At 36.0% G+C, this 23,068-nt stretch overlaps 1 long non-coding RNA gene across 1 annotated transcript; it reads left to right on the top strand.

Annotated features, from left to right (window-relative positions):
• Nucleotides 1–15,809: 15,809 nt before the first annotated feature.
• On the top strand, nt 15,810–22,729 carry LOC130946524 (uncharacterized). Its single transcript, XR_009072291.1, has 3 exons — nt 15,810–16,425; nt 16,592–20,800; nt 21,163–22,729. It is a non-coding gene; the product is annotated as an uncharacterized LOC130946524 (long non-coding RNA).
• The last annotated feature ends 339 nt before the right edge of the window (nt 22,730–23,068 follow it).

Genomic DNA, 23,068 nt, shown 5'->3' with positions numbered 1-23,068 from the left:
AATAAATGTCAAAGATAATAAAATTGTACTTTTCTTAACACTTATGTTTTATCATTAATAATTAAGGTAAGCTAATTGCTAGAGTACTTAAAATAAATTAAGAATAAATTAGCAACTTTTCAATGTGTCATGTTTTGATTAGTCTTTTTAGAAATTAAAAAATAATAAATTTAATTCTGTTCTTGCGGAAGTTGGCCGCTGTATAGCTCGTCCACTAATAAGTATTTGCAAGTTTTTTGTCGGAATGAGTTATATATCAGCAACGAGAGAACAAAAGGTGAGTACTTGCAAAATGCACTCTGACGCTCAAGTCAGTAAGTGAATAAGAGGATTTACAAATTGTAATAATCCGAACAATCTTCTTACCCTTTTCTTTTATATATGAAGTGAAGGATAACAGTTATTATATCTCTGAGTAATTTTACTTTAAAGGGAGAGTAATATCATATTTGAGCATTTTGGTATTTGCATTGATGATCGTTATTGACAACTGATCTATAACATTCATGACCGAGTTATAACGTGTAACCGATTTATAACGGTCATATCACAGCCCCCAAGTTTGGCCTGGTGGTATTTTGATAAAAACAGGTTGAGCTTTTATTGAGTTATAACTCGGTGTTTTGATAAGGATATGGAGTCTTTAATTCAACATATTTTATCAAAATAAATATGAAATCTAAAACAGTTAAATGTAGCAGTTTTAATTTTCTTAAAAAGAAAAATGAAAATAAAAACTCTTTTCATTAAATGAAGAGTAGGTAGAATTCTAGTTTCCAATAAGGCTTATTGCCATTGGTTTTTGAGAGAACCAATGGTTGTGATTGATTTGAACTGAAACATTTTATTGAATGTTGGCATACTCATTTGGAATCCTGAGGGTTTTCATTAAAACAAGTGCAGTTTTGTTAATAAATATGAAGAAAAGTAAGATATGGGTAAAAGAGGTTAGTTTTTTTCTCTTTCTATTTCTGATTTTGATCCCTTCATCTTCTTCTTTTCTGTGATGTGGTAAACAATGGTTGAGAAAAAAGGAAAAGAATTGCAGAAGATTGATGATGATGGGTCTTATAAATGGGTGAGTGAGATGTTAGAATTCGTGGGCCTTTCTTCATTGATAAAGACAGTGTTGATGAAATTGATACTTCAAAGATAGTAAGGTTTGTGATTTGGGTAGAACTGTTGCCATGTACATGGGATGAGCGTGTCTTTCATAGAGAGAACCATTTTGAGTATTTCTATATGTATAGCTGTATTCTGGAAGAGTTTCGGGTGAAGCTTCCTTTTATAGATTTTGAGTATAGTGTGTTGAAATAGTTGAATTGTGCGCCGTCTCAGTTGCACCCAAATGGTTGGGTGCTTTTGTTGTGTTTTGAAATATTGATGGAGTTTCTGGAAGTGATACCTTCATTAGAGTTGTTCTTTTCGATGTTTCAGGCTAAGGGGGTTTGGAAGGGGGTATGGGTAAATTTGAATAGCTTGCCTAGATTTGTAATTTTTAAACTATATAAGTCGTCGTTTAAAGATTTTAAAAAAATATTTTTGAAAATAAAATCAGCAAAAGAATATTTTTTGTTTTATCTTGATGAACATCTCGGCGAAAAGTTTTCTCTCTGATGGTGTTCACAACCACAACATATTTTGGGTCCAGAGGAAATAAATTCGAAAAATGAGTGTATAATATACTATCTGTTGGGTGCTGTTGGTAGAAAAAAGTTAATTTCTATTTTTGATTTGCTTCCATGAGAGGAGGTCAAAATGTCAGTGGTGAATTAGTAAGGTTTGATAGGAAATGTATATATGGTTCGAAATAGCTCGTATTTGTATTTTAATGTGTGGTTTTCTTTTATAGTTGAAAAATATCCAGTTTTTGGCTGCAAGCTTGAGAGCTCATGTCAAGACAAAAAATTTAGAAAAGGAGGGTTCGTCTTCAAATCCTGGAAAAAGGGATGGTAAAGGAGAGGTCAATCAACCATCCCAAGAGAGGAAGAAGATCATCTTTAAAAAGAAGAGATTTGACCTTATTGATGTTGATGCATCTAATGACCTATTGGAAAAATCATAAGAGATTCCTTTGGAATAGTTGCCCACTTTTGTAAGTAATCAAGAAAAATTGCACGGTTTTGCCAAAGATGGTGATGGTTCCTCGGTATGGAACAAAAATTTTTCCTTCATGGTTGTTGCGGATGAGACGTTGTAGTCCTCATCCGATGTGAACTTAGTGAATGAGCTTGGAGGTGTTGCAATTGATCAATACCTACAGGTATGAGTTTACTATGTATATATATAATGAAATTGTAAAAATTAGTTAGTTGGGAAAATTTCCTTTATTTAGGTGCCCGGATTTCGACTGGTGAGCATTGGTCGAAGTTGGGAGGTGAAGCATAAGAAGTTGTTAGAGAAAATTGATGAGTTAGCCGGATTGAAAGGTGATTTGGAGAAGGAGAATGATATCATAACTGAGTTTAAAAAGTTGTCAGAGAAAGAAGAAGAGCTCAAATCTGTTAAAAGAAGTTATGAAAAAGAAGTAGAATTGCTGAAAAAGAGGGAGAGTGATCTCTCTAATATGAATACTCAAATGATTGAGGTGACCATAAAGTTGATAAATTTGGAGAATAGTGGGAAAACTGAAATTTTAGATGCCTTTGCTGAAGAATTTGAGCGTGCTGTTATGCAAGCGAAGCTATTAGCCTCCGATAATGACTTCTAGGCGATGGATCCAGGAAAAGTCATTCGAGAGGGGCTATTAGTGGATGACGATGATGCTGGCGAGGATGAAGATGACAACCTAGCTGATTGATGTTCATAGTTTAGTTTAAGCACTTTTAATCATCAATGTTTTGATGAAATTTGGACTTGTCATTTGCTAATTTATTTTGGCACTTTTGGATTGTAACAGATAGTTTTTTGAAATTATCTTGTTGGGATAATATCTAACTATTTGATAAGTTATGAACTTTTGATTGGTGGATTTAATCCCTTGGCAATGACCATTTTAGATTGCTGTGAGTTGGTATTGTATTATACCAATTATTTGATTCCTATTTTTCATAGGGTTGATAGAAGTACACTTATATTTGACGAGAATTTTTCGTTTATTGAACTTTGTTGGATAATTGAATATCATCAAATTTGATTGTTCATGTTTAATGATTGAGATTTCGAATTGAAAAGTTATCACAAGTGGATAACTGATTGTGATTGTACAATACTTGATTGAATAAGTTAGTTGATTGTAGGTAGTCATAGTTATGATTGATATAGATCAAAAGAAAAAAGATAATTGATGTGGGTCAGCCTTTCTTTAGCTATAATGAATTTTTATATGACTTTTGTTTTCAAAGGTGCAGGTAGGCTTGCCTCGTTAAAACCTCTCAAAACAAAACTCTCTTTGAAAAGAATCTTGTGAGTAGAAAAAAGAGTACAAGCCTGTCCCTGTCTTTTTAACTATAATATTGCTTTTAAGAGAAAATTTTCCAAGTTTTAGGTAACATTGTGCCTTCTAGAGATTTGAGCTTATAAGCCCCATTTCCAAGGAACTCAGAAATTCTAACTGGTCCTTTCCACTCGGCTACAAGTTTCCCATGAGATCGAGGTTGTCTGGCTTGCTCGGTCTTTCTAAGAACCAGAGTTTTTCACGTAAAACTGTTTTAATAAAAATAATAATTTGATTTCCCAAAATAGGTTCAAAAATATAAAAATATTCTTTTAAAAAATAAAAGTGAAATTTGAATTCAATGAATTTTTCTGAGTGGGAAAAAGTATCTTTGGCGAAAATTTTTTGTAAAAATGCGTACCAGTACTTAAGCCGGTAGTACCAGCTCTAGTCTGTCTGGTACTGCATATTTTAGTAAAATAAGAATTTGAAAATTTAATTTATAGTTTTGAAAGGACAAAAAATTAATTTAGAATTGAAAACCGGGTGCTAATTTTAAAGGTTTTGGCCCAAAGTTGGGCCAAACAGACAAAAAATACTAACGGGTTAGACCGGGCTCAAGTTGGGCCCAAGCCCAACATATATAAGACCTTTAATGAGGATTTGCATCCTCATTTTAGCACCAAAGAGAGAGAGAAACGCGGATTGAGAGAGAGGGGATGGTGGCACTATTCACCTCCATCTTCCTCAAGCCATAACTTGAGCTACGGAGCTCCGATTGATGAGCCGTTTACGGCCACGTATCGCCCTTGTCGAGTCCGTTATTTTCAACTAAGTTTTGTTGGTAAGAAACTCTTTCTCTAACTCCAGTTTTCTGCCCTATCCCAAAACTAAAAAATGGCTTTAGATTTTTGAGTTTCTTTGTGCTTTTGGTTGTTTAGAGGTGATCTAGCATTAGAGTATTGTTGGATTTTGCCCCTAATACCGATGGGTAAGGAAAGCTTTCACTAAACCCTTGTGTTTAGTTTTTTTGTGAATCCTAGGTTTGATGTTTTGTATGTTATATGATGTTAAATTGTGGTTTGCTGTTTGTTGGAGTGATGGTACACGAAATCGTGAGTTCACACTTTTCTCACAACTCCGCGCAGCTGATCAGCAAATACACTTGGTCGTCCAAGTAATACCTTACGTGAGTAAGGGTCGATCCCATGGAGATGGTCGGCTTGAAGTAAGCTATGATCACCTTGTAAATCTCAGTCAGGCAGATTCAAATGGTTATAGGGTTTTAATACTTAAAAGATGAATAAGACATAAAATAAGATAGAGGTACTTATGCAATTTATTGGTGGAAATTTCAGATAAGCGTATGGAGATGCTTTGTTCCCTCTGAGCCTCTGCTTTCCAACTGTCCTCATCTAATCTTGCGTACTCCCTTCCATGGCAAGCTGTATGTTGGGGGATCACTGTTGTCAATGGCTACCGTCCGTCCTCTCAGTGAAAATGGTCCTCTACGGTTTCCCGCATGGCTAATCGTCTGTCGATTCTCGATCATGTCGAAATAAGATCCATTGATCCTTTTGTGCACTGTCACTACGCCCAGCACTCGCGAGTTTGTAGCTCGTCACAGTCATCCCATCCCAGATCCTACTCGGAATACCACAGACAAGGTTTAGACTTTTCAGATCTTAAGAATGTTGCCAATTGATTCTAGCTTATACCACGAAGACTCTGATCGCACGGAATGGAAGACTCTGTTGTCAGGAGAGGCAACCATGCGTCGTGAACCAGGAGGTCAAGAGATATGCATTCAAGCTTGTTTTTAGGTAGAACGGAAGTGGTTGTCAAGCACACGTTCATAAGTGAGAATGGTGATGAGTGTCACTTGATCATCACATTCATCATGTTGAAGTGCAAATGGATATCTTGGAACAAGAATAAGCTCGAATTGAATAGAAAATAGTAGTAATTACATTAATTCATGAGGAACAGCAGAGCTCCACACCTTAATCTATGATGTGTAGAAACTCCACCGTTGAAAATACATAAGAACAAGGTCTAGACATGGCCGAATGGCCATGCCTCCCAAATAATATGAACAATCGAAAAAGGGTTCAAAGACCTGATCCCAAGATCAAAGATGATCAAAAGATAAAAATATAATAGTAAAAGGTCCTATTTATAGTGAACTAGTAACCTAGTGGTGCACGAAATTGTGATCATCAACAATGGCGCCAAAAGCTTGGTAGCGCTCTCAAACGTGAATCACACTTAGTCACAACTCTGCACAACTAACCAGCAAGTGCACTGGGTCGTCCAAGTAATACCTTACATGAGTAAGGGTCGATCCCACGGAGATTGTTGGTATGAAGCAAGCTATGGTCACCTTGTAAATCTCAGTCAGGCAGATAATAATTGATTATGGAATTTCAAAAATCAAATAATAGTAAATAAACATAAAATAAAGGTAAAGTTACTCATGTAATCCAATGATGGGGATTTCGGATAGGCGTATGGAGATGCTGTGCTCCTCTTGAATCTCTACTTTCCTACTACTTTCATCCAATCCTTCTTACTCCTTTCCATGGCAAGCTGTATGTAGGGCATCACCGTTGTCAATGGCTACATCCCATCCTCTCAGTGAAAAAGGTCCAAATGCTCTGTCACAGCATGGCTAATCATCTGTCGGTTCTCAATCAGGTTGGAGTAGAATCCAGTGATTCTTTTGCGTCTGTCACTAACGCCTAGCCTTCAAGAGTTTGAAGCTCATCACAGTCATTCAATCCCGGAATCCTACTTGGAATACCACAGACAAGGTTAGACTTTCCAGATTCCCATGAATGCCGCCATCAATTCTAGCTTATACCACGAAGATTCTGATTAAGAAATCTAAGAGATATGCGCCCGGCCTAAGTAAGAACGGAAGTGGTTGTCAATCACGCGCGTTCATAGGTGAGAATGATGATGAGTGTCACGGATCATCACATTCATCAAGTTGAAGTGCAACGAATATCTTAGAATAGGAATAAATCGAATTGGATAGAAAATAATAGTAATTGCATTAAAACTTGAGGTACAGCAGAGCTCCACACCCTTAATCTATGGTGTGTAGAAACTCCACCATTGAAAATACATAAGTGAAAGGTTCAGGCATGGCCGAATGGCCAGCCCCCAAGTGGTCACAAGACCGAATGATCAAAGATGTCTAATACACTAGTAAAAAGTTCTATTTATAATAAACTAGTTACTAGGATTTACAAGAGTAAGTAATTGATGCATAAATCCACTTCCAGGGCCCACTTGGTGTATGTTTGGGCTGAGCTTGATCTATCTACGAGCTGAGGCTTCTTTTGAAGTTGCACGCCAAGTTGTAACGTGTTTTGGGCGTTCAACTCCGGTTCGTGACATGTTTCTGGCGTTTGACTCCAGAATGCAGCATGGAACTGGCGTTGAGCGCCAGTTTACGTCATCAATTCCCGAATAAAGTATGGACTATTATATATTTCTGGAAAGCTCTGGATGTCTACTTTCCAACGCCATTAAGAGCGCGCCATTTGGAGTTCTGTAGCTCCAGAAAATTCATTTTGAGTGCAGGGAGGTCAGATTCCAACAGCATCAGCAGTCCTTTGTCAGCCTCCTATAAGAGTTTTGCTCAGGTCCCTCAATTTCAGCCAAAAAATACCTGAAATCACAGAAAAAACACACAAACTGATAGTAAAGTCCAGAAATGTGAATTTAGCATAAAAACTAATGAAAACATCCCTAAAAGTAACTAGATTATATTAAAAACTACCTAAAAACAATGCAAAAAAGCGTATAAATTATCCGCTCATCACCTAGGATTTACAGAAATAGGTAAATGATGCAGAAATCCACTTTCGGGGATCACTTGGTGTGTGCTTGGACTGAGCATTGAAGCTTTCACGTGCATAGAATGATTTTCAAATTTGGTTTGGAACTTTGGTTTAAATGATTTGGTTTTGAAACTAGGTTGGAACTCTTTGATTAAATAAAATGATTTAAAAGAAAAGTGAGTTCTATGATTTTGTTAATTTGTAAATTTGGTTTGAAGCTTAACTTAATAAAAGGAATTCAAATTGAAAGGTTCAAATTTAAGGATTTTAATGAATTTAGGAAAATCATGCTTTAAAGTGATTGATTTACGAATAAATGATTTTTGACTCTTTTGAACAAGTTTTAACAATAAAATAATTTAGTTTGAACTTGTTTTAAAGATTTTGAAAAATATTATGAAAGCGGTATTTGGTTTAAAGGAAAATTTCTGGTTGATGTAATGAAGTAATACGAGTTATTAGTGACGAATAATTAGAGTGACGCAGCAGAAGGTGAGAGAGAACATCGACACGGTAGTGCTATGGTGGACGAGGGCCTTTGATGACTCGTTTGGAATGACAACGCTGGTAGTAGAACACATCGAGGAGGATATATCATGCGATCCGAATTTTGGAGACAAAACTCCTAATTAGGAGGGGAAGATGTAAGAATCGGAGTTTTTCACGTAAAATTGTTTCAATAAAAATAATAATTTAATTGTCCGAAATAGGTTCAAAAATATAAAAATGTTCTTTTAAAAAATAAAGGAGAAATTTGAATTCAATGAATTTTTTTGAGTGGAAAAAAGTATCTTTTGCAAAAAATTTTGTAAAAATGCGTACCGGTGCTTAAGCCGGCAGTACCGGCTCTAGTCTGTCTGGTACTACGTATTTTAGTAAAATAAGATTTTGAAAATTTAATTTATTGTTTTGAAAGGATAAAAAAATAATGTAAAATTGAAAATCGGGCACTAACTTTAAAGGTTTTTGCCCAAAGTTGCGCCAAACAGACCAAAAATGCTAACAAGTTGGACCGAGCCCAAGTTGGACCCAAGCTCAACATATATAAGACCTTTTAATGAGGATTTGCATCCTCATTTCAGCACCAAAGAGAGAGAGAAACGCGGATTGAGAGAGAGGGGAGGGTGGCATTATTCACCTCCATCTTCCTCAAGCCATAAATTGAGCCACGGAGCTCCGATTGACGAGCCGTTTGCAGCCACACATCGCTCTCGTTGAGTCCGTCATTTTCAAATAAGTTTTGTTGGTAAGAAACTCTTTCTCTAGCTACAGTTTTCTGTCCTAGTCCAAAACTCAAAAATGACTTTGGATTTTTGAGTTTTTGTGTGTTTTTGGTTGTTTAGAGGTGATCTAGTTTTGGAGTATTGTTAGATTTTTCCCCTATTAACGATGAGTAAGGTAAGGTTTCACTAAATTCTTGTGTTTAGTTGTTTTGTGAATCCTAGATTTGATGTTTTGTGTAACGACCCAATTTCTGGTAAGTCATGATCATACTAGAAACTGAGCGCTACCAACTTGTCTTCCTAATTATTATCTATTATTTACTATATGAGCCTGATTCGTTGTTAAAAGCGTAGTTATTTTGCGAGGTACTTTTTTTTTTGAAGACATTTGGATTAACAAACGGTATCATTCATAATCAATTCACAACTAATAATATATAAAACATTTACAAACAACCACACATAAACACATCACAAGTAGTTGACAACATTCGGTGATTCAGCCTTTATTAGAATATAGACTGTTAGTTAGAACACCCCTAGATATAGCTAGATAATAACTATATACATATATATATATACATACAACATCCCAGGTCCTGACCTGTTCAAGAGGTCCCTAAGCTGGCACCCAGGCTAGCCTAGACTCTATACTCACCTAGTCCCTCTAAACTACTAAAGCGAGGGAAAGTATGTTCTAAGTCTTCAAAACTCAAGTCAGGTGGAACATCATCAAAAGGTAGAACATCATTTGTTACTCCTCTGCACGATCAGACATTGCCATATGACGTCTCTCTGGTACCTCATCAAGTAGCCACACAACAGGAGTCTCGTACACAGGATTTAGGTTAAAGTTTACGTACAAACGGGGTGCGGACATTGGCTGGTCTCACAGTATATACATAAAAACAGAGAATGATTTTCACCCTAGACTCAGAAGACTATCTAGAGCAGAATCCTCTTTGCAGAACCATCATCAACGAACTACGGTAAGGTACTGTTACTTCCATCTGAAGGGGGAAGGGAGAGAGAAGGGGTAAGAACTGGGGAGTTCTTAGTAGGGTCGGGGTTATTAGTTACGTTCATTAATTTTGTGTTATTTAGCAGACTAATACCAGAATATAGAGAAGTAGTAAACAGAAGACAGATAAATAGAGAAAATAGAGAAAACAGAAAAAGATTGCAAACAGAAGAATACAAGAAAGTAAAACACAGACACAAACACGGAGAATAGAATACAAACAAAGAAAGCATACATTCATGCAACAATCATAATAGAGAAAATGCACAACCAAGTATGATGCATGTCTAGTCCTAGCGCAGGTAATGAGCTCATCTGTCGGTTACATACCCGCTCCCGACGTTACCCAGCAACCTCTGTCTGGATAAGGCTTTCCTGTTGGCAATATCCACTGCAAGCAACCTTTGTCTTGCAGGGTATCCACTGCAAGCAACCTTTGTCTTGCAGGGCAAAACTTACTAGCCGATATACGCCCAACAAACTCACTGTAAGCAACCTCTGTCTTACAGGAGCAACAACATACTCACTGTAAGCAACCTCTGTCTTACAGGAGCAACAACACACTCACTGTAAGCAACCTCTGTCTTACAGGAGCACATTTATCTTGATACCTCTGTAAGCAACCTCTGTCTTACAGCAAAGCATTATAGCAAGGTATCCCAGGAAAGCGTTCTCAGTGGTCGTACCACCATCTATCTGACTGCCTTCATGCAGCAGATCATCACATAATCATTATCATTACCATCATTCATTATTAATCTCGTTATTCATCATCACTTTCACATTCTTATACATTACCTCTTTCTTTCTCTGTTCAATCACAACATAACAACTTTCTATAGGTGAACTTCGGCCTATAGAAATGGCACCTCTGTAAGTGAACTTCGGCTTACAGAAAAGGTGCCCCTGTAAGTGAACTTCGGCTTACAGGTATCATAACTCTCTGTAGGTAAACTTCGGCCTACAGGAGCAACACCCTGAGATGCACAATTGATATTCACTGTAGGTGAACTTCGGCCTACGGGAATAACAACTCACTGTAGGTGAACTTGGGCCTACAGGACCTCTAGGGCCAATGGAAAAGTAGCAGATGAACATACAACAGAACATCGTGCCACAAGGCTTAACTCTTTATTCTTATACTCTTCTCCTCTATTCTTTTTGTTATATTACTCTTTTCTCATTATCTCTTTACTCTGTTCTCTGTATCTTTTTACTCTGCTCTAGTTACTCTTTTCTCTGCTTAACGTATGTATTTAAAGCTTATGTAAATCTCGGTATGAATAGTTCGCCTGTCCCAAGTATAGGTTCATTAAGTCTATACTGAAACAGTTTAACTTTTCATATAATACTTAACCCTAGTCGCAACTCAAGGACTAACTATGTTGCCCTAGTTCGTTCACTAATCTCTGTCTGTTTTCTGTCATTAAAACTTTACAGACTTTTTTTTTTTTGACTTTTATCTTTTCTTCAACCTTTATCTTTTCTTTATCTTTTCCTCACTAATATGTTATTAACACTCCCGAAGTGTTTTATGAAGGTAATTATGAGATTCTGCACTTAAAGTTGTCTTTCTAAAGCTTTTACAGAAAACTGCCTTTTCTGTATTATTTTATTATTTTTATTAAAATATTATTTCTAATTAAATATTATTATTTAATATTTTATTATTATTTATTATTTTATTAATATATTTTCGAAAATTACCTTCCTTTAACCTTTTACCTTTAAAATTCACTTTTTACCCCGGTAACTTTTAATATTTCTACTTTAACCACCCTAACTTTCAGAAATTACCAAATAACCCCTTAAACACCAAAATAATTACTTCCTTGCCCTTTCTAAGATCTAAAAGGTGTTCTTCAATGTTCTTCACCACACTCAAAGTGTTCTTCATGTTCTTCATATATTCTTCAAATTCTTTCTCTGTTTTTACCCGTTTTTCAATCTTTTCAGCAACTGATTTTTACCAAAATTCATAATAAATTCCTAGCCACTAAAACCCCATCTTTTCCACGTGATTTCAACACAAATTGAACTTCAATTTAGGGCCTAGGGTTCATTTTTCCAGCAGCCATAAGAACACACATTCATAGCTTGAATTTCATCAAATTTCATCAATTTTTCACCAAAATTTCAACAAGAATTACTCATACAAACAATCAATTTCAAGCACAGCCAAACCATATCATAATCACACAACTCAAACACAATCAATCAAGATTAAATTCGTCAAACCCTACCTGGTTTTGCTGCTCCTAATTTGGTTAAACTTTCAGGTGGTCCTTAAGCACTTTTTCCTCCTAAATCACATCAAAAACAACTTTAAATCCACAAACTCTCAACTGACCAAATCTCCCTCAGCACGTTAGGAAGAGATATCTCACCTTAGACTTGCTGGAAATTAACGTTTCTTGGCCCTCAAGTCAAGTTAAGCATGATTCCTAAGGAAAAACATCAAGAAAACACATGTTTACATGGTTTTCCTTGAAAACCGAATTGAAAAGGGAGGGAGACAGCCATCTCACCTTATTTCTAGCCTTGATATGTTATATGGTTATGTAGAGGAAGAAGAGAGGATCATTTTGGTAAAATCGGAGTTTTGATTTGAGTTTTAGTTCAAAAGAAATCAAGCTTTGAAGATTAAGTGTTCATGAAGGTTTCTCTCTTTTCTCTCTTGTTATTTTCGGCCAAAATGATAAAATGAGACAGCCTTGGAGGTCTTGGGGGTGTAAGGTGAGTTATGATTGGTTGGCTTGGAGGTGGATTAAAATAATATTAAAATATCTCAGGTGTATAACTACTAAAACTAGGTGTATCGGAACACTTGTAAAAACATCTCTAAAAATCATTTTCTGAGCTACTAGCATAAATGACACTAGTAACATATTTATTATGAGAATAAAACATGTATGATGAGGCCTTAGCATTGCTAAAGTCACCAGAGAGTGCTGGTGCTAAGCTGCACCAGTAAACTGTGAACCCGGTTAAACCGATTTTCTGTTTTTAACTAAAACTGACCAGGTAACCTTATAATATCATTCAAGAAACTTTTATTAATAATATAATGATAATATTACCCTATTATCTCTCTTCTCTCATGAATCGAGTCCAGTTCGTCAAACTGAGACTATCTACGAAAAACCGGATCAAAACTCCTAACCGATACGGTTCAAAAACTATGTTCTTCGTGTCCGCGTTATCGAGCTTGCCTTGGAAAAGGTTCTAGCTTAAAGATGACATAATGACAATGAGGATTGAGATACTTGATGATATATCAAAGGTTCTCCTTTTACCGATCCTCCGGAGTTCTCCGTATCTTTAGAAAAGATCTCACGTACTCAAAAATTAGGGTTGTTACATTTTGTATGTTATATGATGTTAGATTGTGGTTTGGTGTTTGTTGGAGTGAGCTTGATGGTTTTGGAGCTTAGAGTTTGAGCTTGGTGTTTTGAGTTGCGTGGGAATCGGCCAAGGTATGGTTTCGGTTTCCTTAATGTAATATGTAATATTTTGTGAACCTTAGGCTAGTGGCCTTTAAGATACGATTGAATTATTGAGTTGCATGAAATTCTCTTTTGATGATAAGTTGCGATATTGGTTGATGTTGGTAATGATTCTTGATTTTGGTTGGGGATTAATTATGGATATTGATGTTGTTGATAATGGATGGCAAGTGTTGATATTGTTTATAAATGATGTGGATTATGAGTTTTGATGATGATAAAGTGATGCTTGGATTGATAAGTGTTGAGGTAGTTGATAAATTGTGATATTAAAGGTTGTAGGTTGTATAGTTGACTAATGATGGAATTTATAAGTTTTGTGTGTATTAGGTTGAATTTAGAGTTGGATGAGTCAAGTATTAAATGGTTTAGAAGATTGAATTATTGATATGGTGAAGAAACGTTTGGTATGGATTCGTGAATAGTTTTGGTATTGTTGGGTAGTGAATAATTTGGTTTTGAATTGAGAGATTCGGGAAATTTGAGTTTCTAGTGTTTTTGGTAAAAATGGGTTTTAGGCCAAATTTGGTGGATCATATATTGAGCTATAGTTTTTGAAATTGATTAAATTTTGTATCAAATTAAAGATATTTTAAAGATAAAACGGTATAGATTTTGTGTAAATCAGAATTTTGTAGAAAAAGATATGACCGTTGGAAGTTGGTGTCAAAAATCTGATTTCTGTGATATTGCAGAAATTATGAATTTTGGTTTGTGTGCGCACGTACACTATTATGCGCATGCTCTGAACAAGGGCCAAGTTTTCACTTGTGCGTACCCACACCTTTGTGCGCACGCACACCCTGTGATTTTCAAAAAATATGCGTACGCACATTTTGGTGTGCACTGGTTCACGAAATTGTGATCTCAATGGTGCCAAAAACTTGTACGCACAATTATAATCTCAACTCTTTTTCATAACTTTGCACAACTAACCAGTAAGTGCACTGGGTCGTCCAAGTAATAAACCTTACGTGAGTAAGGGTTGATCCCACGGAGATTGTTGGCTTGAAGCAAACTATGGTCATCTTGTAAATCTCAGTCAGGCGAAATCAAATGGTTATGAAGCTTTGATAATTAAAAGATAAATAAACATAAAATATAGATAGAGATACTTATGTAATTCATTGGTGAGAATTTCATATAAGCGTATGGAGATGCGTTATTCCTTTTGAATCTTTGCTTTCCTACTGTCTTCATTCAATCATTCATACTCCTTTCCATGGCAAGCTGTATGTAGGGGGATCACCGTTGTCAATGGCTACTGTCCATCCTCTCAGTGAAAATGGTCCAGCTACAGGTTACGTAGGGCTAATCATCTGTCGGTTCTCACTCGTGTTGTAATATGATCCATTGATCCTTTTGCATCTGTCACTACGCCCAACATTCGTGAGTTTGAAGCTCGTCACAGTCATCCCTTCCCAGATCCTACTTGGAATACCACAGATAAGGTTTAGACTTTCCAGATCTCAGGAATGTTGCCAATTATTTCTAGCTTATACCACGAAGACTCTGATCTCACAGAATGGAAGGCTCTGTTGTCAGGAGAGTCAACCATGCGTCGTGGACCAGGAATCCAAGAGATACACACTCTTGCTTTCGCAGGTAGAACAGAAGTGTTTGTCAGGCACACGTTCATAAGTGAGAATGGTGATGAGTGTCATGGATTATCACATTTATCAGGTTGAAGTGCGAGTGAACATCTTAGAATAAGAATAAGCTTGAATTGAATAGAAGAACAATAGTACTTTGCATTAATACTCGAGAAACAGCAGAGCTCCACACCTTAATCTATGGTATGTAGAAACTCCACCATTAAAAATACATAAGAACAAGGTCTAGGCATGGCCGAATGGCCAGCCCCCATAAAAGTCTAAGATAGCATAAAACTGATCCAAGATGATCTCAGGACTAAACGTCCAAAGATTGTTAGTACAATAGTAAAAAGTCCTATTTATACTAAAACTAGTTACTAGGATTACAGAAATGAGTAGATGATGCAGAAATCCACTTCCAGGCCCACTTGGTGTGTGCTTGGACTGAGCATTGAAGCTTTCATATGTAGAGACTTTTCTTGGAGTTAAACGCCAGTTTTTATGCCAGTTTGGGCATTTAACTCCAGCTTCTATCCTGTTTCTTGTAACAACCCTAGTTTTTGAAAAATCAAATAAAATACTTATTTGTGATTTATTTTATTTGTTGATAATTTTATTTTAAAAAAATTATTTTACTAAAGATAATTAAATGGAGTTTCATGATAATTGAAGTTTAAATTAATTAGAATTTTTTTATATAATCTTTATTATATATTTGGTATGATTGAAATTATAATTTTGATAATTGAAAAATAAGAATTGTATAATTTAATTTAAATAACTTCTATTTTGAATGAACTATGTTGAACTCTTAGAAATTATTTTATTAGAAATGATTAGATTGATATTTATAAATACTTTAAATTTAAGTCAATTAATATTTGTGTACAATTTTTATTATAATTAGTTATTTTATAAATTGAAAGTAAAGTTTTGGAGATAGAAAAATAATGAAAAGGTATATCATTTAATTTGAATAATTAATATTGAGTTAAAACTGTATTTTATAAAAATATGATTAATATGGTTATTTTATAATTTAAATTAGAAATAATTAATTGAACTTAGTAATATGTTGATAAAGAATATTCTTAAATATTTTTAAGAGAGTATATTTGATTTTAAAAGTATCCTATCTTTCAATTTTATCAAAATATTTATTCATAGCTATCCTTTATTCTTTTATAAAATTCTAATTTCTAATCCCAAATTCCCAAATTGAATCAGAAACCCTAATTCCCAAATCCCAGAAACCCTAACCCTACTGTTTCCCTTTCCTCAGCCTTTGAAACACATAGCCTTCACCCCCTTTCTCCTTCGCCTACCAACGCACAAAACACCCACACCCACGGAGAGAGAGACGAAAGATTCAGAGAGGAGGGAGACGCTGTTGCCACCGCCGCCGTCCTTGTCGCCGTTTGTAGAGTCGCGCCTTACTGCCGGTCTGCCATCAAACAGCCGCATGCGTTGTCACCAAGGAGAGAGGGAAAGCTCATGCTCGCCGTTGAAGGAGACTCCATCGTTGCACCCAGCCTTTGTCTAGCTCGCTATCACCGGCGTCTCACCGCTGTCGATGTGGAGACCGAACGTCGTTGATCTTCCTGCCGCAACCTTGGAGTCCGTCCCGTCATCAAGGAAGACTGAGATGAGGGAGAAGGAGCCGTGAACGCCGCCATGGTGGTTGCCGTCGCCGCTGCCTAGGTTCCTATGGTACAAGTCGCCATTGATGGAGAAGACGCCACTGAGGAGCAAAGCCTCTATTTCGCGCTAGTCACGGCGGAGCTACTATGGATGTTGCTGTCTCACTGCCACTGAAGGTCCATTGCCGCCAATCCACGCCGCCGCTGAAGATGGTAAGCCAAACTGTCGTCCTTGTTGCTGGAGAAGACTACCAGAGTTGCTGTTCTGGCTCTGGTCTATTACTTTATTTGATTCTGTTTCATTTACACACTTCCTTTGTTACTGCCATCCTTGTTAACGATTTAATTTTTAGTATATTCCTTGTCCTGAATTTTCTAGAGTTGTGTTTGCTATTGCTTCCTATTCGATTCAAATCCTTTGTCTTGTTGCAACTATCGTCGCTGCCTTAGGACAGTGAGAATGCTGTTATTCTGGTTAATGCTCCTGCTGCTGCTGCTAAGAAGTGATGAGAAAAAGCCACTGCTGTTAATTCGGTTCAAGGTTGTTGCCACTGCGAATTAAAAATAAAAGAAGGCTTTGTTGCGTTATCGAATTTCGGCTAATCGAGGTAGGGGATTTATTTTAAAATTAACAGTTTTAACTTATGAATACCAATGAGGTTTAGTGAGTAATTGCAAATAATTCATAAATATGATTAATTGATAGAAATAAGCTTGGTTTGAGGTTGTGAAATTTGGATTAAGTTTGATGATGTATTAGTGTTTCAATTGGATTATTGAATTCTGATTATGGCTGTGAATGTCTTTGGGCTTTGCTGTTATGAGTGTTTGAAGCTGTAATTGATATTGGTTTTCTAATTTTGATAGATTTGTTGGAAATTCTCATCTTATGTGATATTGCTGAATTGGCTAGAATCTGGTTGTGAATTGTATTTTGAATTACTGATTTTTGTGATGGGATGGCTGAGATTCTGATCTTGAGTGAGTTATTTTGAATTATTTGATATTGAATTGGAATTTTAATTTATTGGAATGGCTGTGAAATGGACTTGTGACGGGTTGGAACTGGTTGAAATGTGGCTGCAAGTGGTGATTCATTTAATGTTACTTATTAAATTTAAATATGATGAGTTACTTATTGAATGAAATGTATTTGAGAAAAGTTAGTTGTGATGATTATTCTGAGTTATGATTGAAGTTGGATGCGGATGTGAATTGAGTTTAGGTTATAGCTGTGATATTGAATGGCTTCGTTGTCGGGAGTAATTAACTTATGAGATTTACTTTGATTTGAGGCTGAGTAAACTATAATAAAAGAAGTTGTTGGATTCAATTTTGATAAGTTTGAATTAACTATAGAATTAGTTATGATTTTTCAAAGTTAAAATGTAAAACTTGATTTTCTGCATTACTTTCAAAAGAAGCCGAAAACTTTGAAAATCTATAACTAATTCTATGATGATTGGAATTGCGTGGGACCAAGTCTGGATTAAGCTTGGGAATATAGAAAGCTGGACTGGTGAATTTGAGACTTTTTCATTTAGTTTATGATTTATGGTGAATTTTTGGATTATGGATTTCAAATCTGGTTTTCTGCAGAATGCTTAACACAGCAGCAACTTGTTTCCTCTATTAGAAATTCTCGAGTTTGAATTTTGAAATGGGACCAATTTTAAATAAAACTCTGGTTCTGGTACTTTAATTTCATAAAAATTTAGAATTGTTAGAGTTGTGGTTTTAAAGATATGGATTTTTAAAGTAAGATGTATTATGCAATAAAAATCAGGTTTTGTTTTCTAAGTCAGTAACTTTGAGACTTTATAATTTTTAATTCTGGAATGATATTGAGATGAAACCAATTGAAGGTGAAATTTGAGTATGTTTAGTATATATGATCTAAATTTTAGGGTTTTCCATGTTTTAATAAGTGAGTTATGGAACTTGGAAGAGGTTGTGCTCAATGATTTGTAAACAGACTTCAGCAGAAAATTACCTACCTTCCAAGCTACGTAACTCCTTCATTAAAAACGGTATGACCCTGGAACCAATTGAGAAAGAAATTTGAATAAGTTATGTTTAACCACATTAATTTTGAAAGTGATTGGATTTACTTTGGATTTTATATGAAATTTCGAATGTTATATGCTGCTGCTGTTTTCTAGTTTTAAGGTACTACAGAGCAGTTACGGTTTTGCTTATATTCCCGAAGCTAGATTCAGCAAAAAATTGTGATTTTAGTTTAACAGAAAGCCTAATTCAAGACGGTCGCATGGATATAAGGTTTGTGTAATTCTGAATTTGTTTGATATTTCAAAATAAAACTGAAATTAGACTGCCAATATTGTTTTAGTGATTACTTGGATATGGAATTTGAGAAATAGATTTCCTGTACTATTATTAAAAGTTTTTGAGAATATATTGTTGTGGCAATTGTTGAAAAAGGTTTGATGAGATGTTGAGAAAGAGGGAACCCGTAAGGGTGGTTAAGTCTGAGTTTTAGGGGAGGTGTTGTCAAAATTTTATAAAAATCTGAGGTTTTATTCGAAAAGTCATTTTAAAATATTTGAACTTGAAAAATTATATTATTTGCGTTTTATCTAAATAAGAGAAGAGTTATACTATTTTGAATTTGGAATTATCAAGGAAAGGTTTATGTTTCAAGTTTGAATTATTTAAGAAAGGAGTTATGTTTTGGGCTTGAAACAAAGAATTACTTTTCAGGAGTTTGGTGAATTTTATAATATTTGAATCCGAATGATAAAGAGAAATGGTTTGAGCTAAGATGTTGTAAAAGTGAAAGATGTGAAGTTTGTATAGTATGATTGAATGTGTATAGTATAATTGAACAGAGAATGAAAGAGGTAATGCATAAGAATGTGAAAGTGATGATGAATAATGAGAATGTTAATGAATGATGATAATGAGAATGATTATGTAAGAATCTGCTGTAGAGAGGCAGTCAGATAGATGGTGGTACGACCACTGAGAACGCTTTCCTGGGATACCTTGCTATAATGCTTTGCTGTAAGACAGAGGTTGCTTACAGAGGTATCGAGATTAGTGTGCTCCTGTAAGACAGAGGTTGCTTGCAGTGAGTGTGTTGTTGCTCCTGTAAGACAAAGGTTGCTTATAGTGAGTGTGTTGTTGCTCTTGTAAGACAAAGGTTGCTTACAGTGAGTGTGTTGTGCTCCTGTAAGACAGAGGTTGCTTACAGTGAGTGTGTTGGGCGTATATTGGCTAATAAGTGCCGCCCTGCAAGACAAAGGTTGCTTGCAATGGATACCCTGCAAGACAAAGGTTGCTCGCAGTGGGTATTGCCAATAGGAAAGCCTTATCCAGACAGAGGTTGCTGGGTAACGTCGGGAGCGGGTATGTAACCGACAAATGAGCTTATTACCTGCGCTAGGGCTAGACATGCATCATCCTTATTTGCGCATCTGCATTTGATTGTGTTTGCTTGTCTTATTTCTTTGTAAATGTGCTGCTTGTCTTGTTGTAATTTGTTTGTATGTTGAATTAAATCTCTTGCTTGTACTTTTAGTTTCTGAATGTTTTAAAGAGATTAGTAATTGACGTTGTGATTGAGAATTAATTAAGTGACTGAAAAAAATGATTGATATAATTAATCTTGTCATTGAGATCTGTTTTGAGTTTAGAGTCTTCGAAAGAGGTGATCAATTAGTTAAAGTAAAGTTAAGAGTATATCCAAAAGGTTTGATGAAATATAGTTTTCCTAGAGCATGTTTATTATTTGCATTTTATTTCATTACTTTTATGGCATTCCCATTCTCTACTGAGAACGTGTGGTTTGTTCTCACGCCAAAATCCTCCACCTTTTCAGTGACACAGGTTCGTAGACACAGTGTAAAGCGTGGGCGATTATAGAATTTATTTATGAGTTAAGTGTGAGTTAATTTGCTTTCATAGAATTCCCTCGCCCTTATTATTTTTATTTTATACAGAGGGATATGATTTGTATCTGAGTTTTATTTGAAATCTTTTGGATGAAAGATATTATTATTAATGATTATGTGATTATTGTTACTTAGTGATCTTTGCTATGTGATTTTAATTAATAAAAGCAAAATTTTTCTGGGATTTTCTATAAAACTAAATCACGATATCAAACTAAAGGCTCAAAAGTAAATAGTTGATAAAGGAAAGCAGGTTGGTAACGCCTTACTTTTGGTACGATCATGACGTTCTGGAAGTTAGGTCGTTACATTTCTGGCATTTAATGCCAGAATAGGGCAGGAAGTTGGCATTTGAACGCCAGTTTATGTCATCAAAAAGCGGGCAAAGTAGGAACTATTATATATTTCTGGAAAGTCCTAGATGTCTACTTTCCAACGCAATTGAGAGCGCACCATTTGGGTTTCTGTAGCTCTAAAAAATTCATTTTGAGTGCAGAGAGGTCAGAATCTGTTCCGGGGATTACCTGAAACTGTGGGTCGATCTCGGACAAGATCTTCTGTGCTGGTCGGAGCTGTTGTGTCCGACTTGGTGATGGTGCTGATCCTTCGTTCCCGGAGGGTGGGGGGTACCTGCAAGGGACTCCGATGCTTAAGTTAGCAAGGGTATTAAGCAGGTATTGAGTAGAATCAGAGTATGAGTTATACCTGGGTGCTCCAGTGTATTTATAATGGTGTAGAGTGACCTCTTTAGATGAGATAAGTTAGTTATCTTATCTTATCTTTATCTTTATCTTTATCTTTGATTGGGGTCCTCGTATCCTCAAGGGAACCGCCTTTATCTCTACGGGCTTGGGCTGCCCTTAGATTCGGGACGTGTTCCTCTATTTGGGCCTTTATTGGGCTTTGATGAGCGGATATTTTATACGCTTTTTGGAGGGTAATTTCATGTAGATTTTAGTATGTTTTAATTAGTTTTTAGGTAAAAATCATATTTCTGGACTTTACTATGAGTTTGTGTGTTTTTCTGCGATTTCAGGTATTTTCTGGCTGAAATTGAGGGAGCTGAGCAAAAATCTGAGTTAGGCTGAAAAAGGACTGCTGATGCTGTTGGATTCTGACCTCCCTGCACTCGAAATGAATTTTCTAAAGCTACAGGAGTCCAATTGGCGCGCTCTTAACGGCGTTGGAAAGTAGACATCCAGGGCTTTCCAGCAATATATAATAGTTCATACTTTGCGCGAAGATAGACGACGTAAACTGGCGTTCAACGCCAGTATCATGCTGTTGTCTGGCGTCCAGCGCCAGAAACAGGTTACAAGCTGGAGTTCAATGCCAGAAACAGGTTACAACCTGGCGTTGAACGCCCAAAACAGCCCCAGGCACGTGAGAAGCTTAAATCTCAGCCCCAGCACACACCAAGTGGGCCCCAGAAGTGGATTTCTGCACTATCTATCATAGTTTACACATTTTCTGTAAACCTAGGTTACTAGTTTACTATTTAAAGAACTTTTAGAGATTTACTTTGCACCTCATGACATTTTAGATCTGAAATTTGTACCTTTTGGCAGCATGAGTCTCTAAACCCCATTGTTGGGGTGAGGAGCTTTGCAGCGTCTCGATGAATTAATACAATTACCTTTGTTTTCCATTTAAACACGCTTGTTCCTATCTAAGATGTTCATTCGCGCTTAAACATGAAGAAGGTGATGATCCGTGACACTCATCACCTTCCTCAGATCCATGAACGTGTGCCTGATAACCACCTCCGTTCTACATCAGACTGAATGAGCTTCTCTTAGATTCCTTAATCAGAATCTTCGTGGTATAAGCTAGAATTGATGGCGGCCACTCTTGAGGATCCGGAAGGTCTAAACCTTGTCTGTGGCATTCCGAGTAGGATTCAAGGATTGAATGGCTGTGACGAGCTTCAAACTCGCGATTGCTAGGCGTGATGACAAACGCAAAAGGATTAATGGATCCTATTCCAACATGATCGAGAACCAACAGCTGATTAGCCGTGCTGTGACAGAACATCTGGACCATTTTCACTGAGAGGATGGGAGGTAGCCACTGACAATGGTGACACCCTACATACAGCTTACCATGGAAGGAGCCTTGCGTGTGGAAAAGGATTTCAAGGAAGAGTTGAAGTTCAGAGGACAAAGCATCTCCAAAACCCCAACATGTTCTTCATTAATAAAGTAACAATTACTTATTCCAAACACTTTTACTTCTTACAATTAAATCCAAATAACCTTTTTGGCATCCTGACTAAGATTAATAAAATAAACATAGCTTGCTTCAAACCAATAATCTCTGTGGAATCGACCCTTACTCACGTAAGGTATTACTTGGACGACCCAGTGCACTTGCTGGTTAGTTGTGCGGATTGCAAAAGTGTGATTGCAATTTCGTGCACCAAGTTTTTGGCACCGTTGCCGGGGATTGTTCGAGTTTGAACAACTAAAGGTTTATTTTATTTCTTAGATTAGGAATAATTTATTTTTGTTGCTATAGGGTCATTAAATTCTGAGAGGATAATTTCTTTTCACAAATTTTTTTTTTCAAAATTATTATTTTTCTTTATTAATTCTTAATTTTTCTTTGAGTCTAGTGTCTTGTTATAAGTTTGGTGTTAATTGCATATTTTATATTTTCCTTTAAAATTTTTGAATTGCATGTTCTTGTTCTTCCTTGATCTTCAAATTGTTCTTGTCAATTTCTCTTGTTTGATCTTGAGTTTTTCTTGTTTTGTGTCTTTTCTTGTTTTTCTCGTGTTTTTTTTCAAAACATTAACTTTCAAAAATTATACTTTTATCCATAAAAATAATACATCTTTAAAATACGTTACATTTTTAGCTCAGTTGGTTATAGCGTTGGCTTATGTTCTTGGCAATTGGGCATCTTCTTTTTAAAATCTTTTTTTCAAAAATAATTTTTCT

The sequence above is a fragment of the Arachis stenosperma genome, chromosome 1 (genome assembly GCF_014773155.1).
Source record: "Arachis stenosperma cultivar V10309 chromosome 1, arast.V10309.gnm1.PFL2, whole genome shotgun sequence".
Classification (NCBI taxonomy): domain Eukaryota; kingdom Viridiplantae; phylum Streptophyta; class Magnoliopsida; order Fabales; family Fabaceae; genus Arachis; species Arachis stenosperma.
Note: the sequence above shows the minus strand (reverse complement) of the source record. Positions and strands in the feature narration are given on the sequence as shown.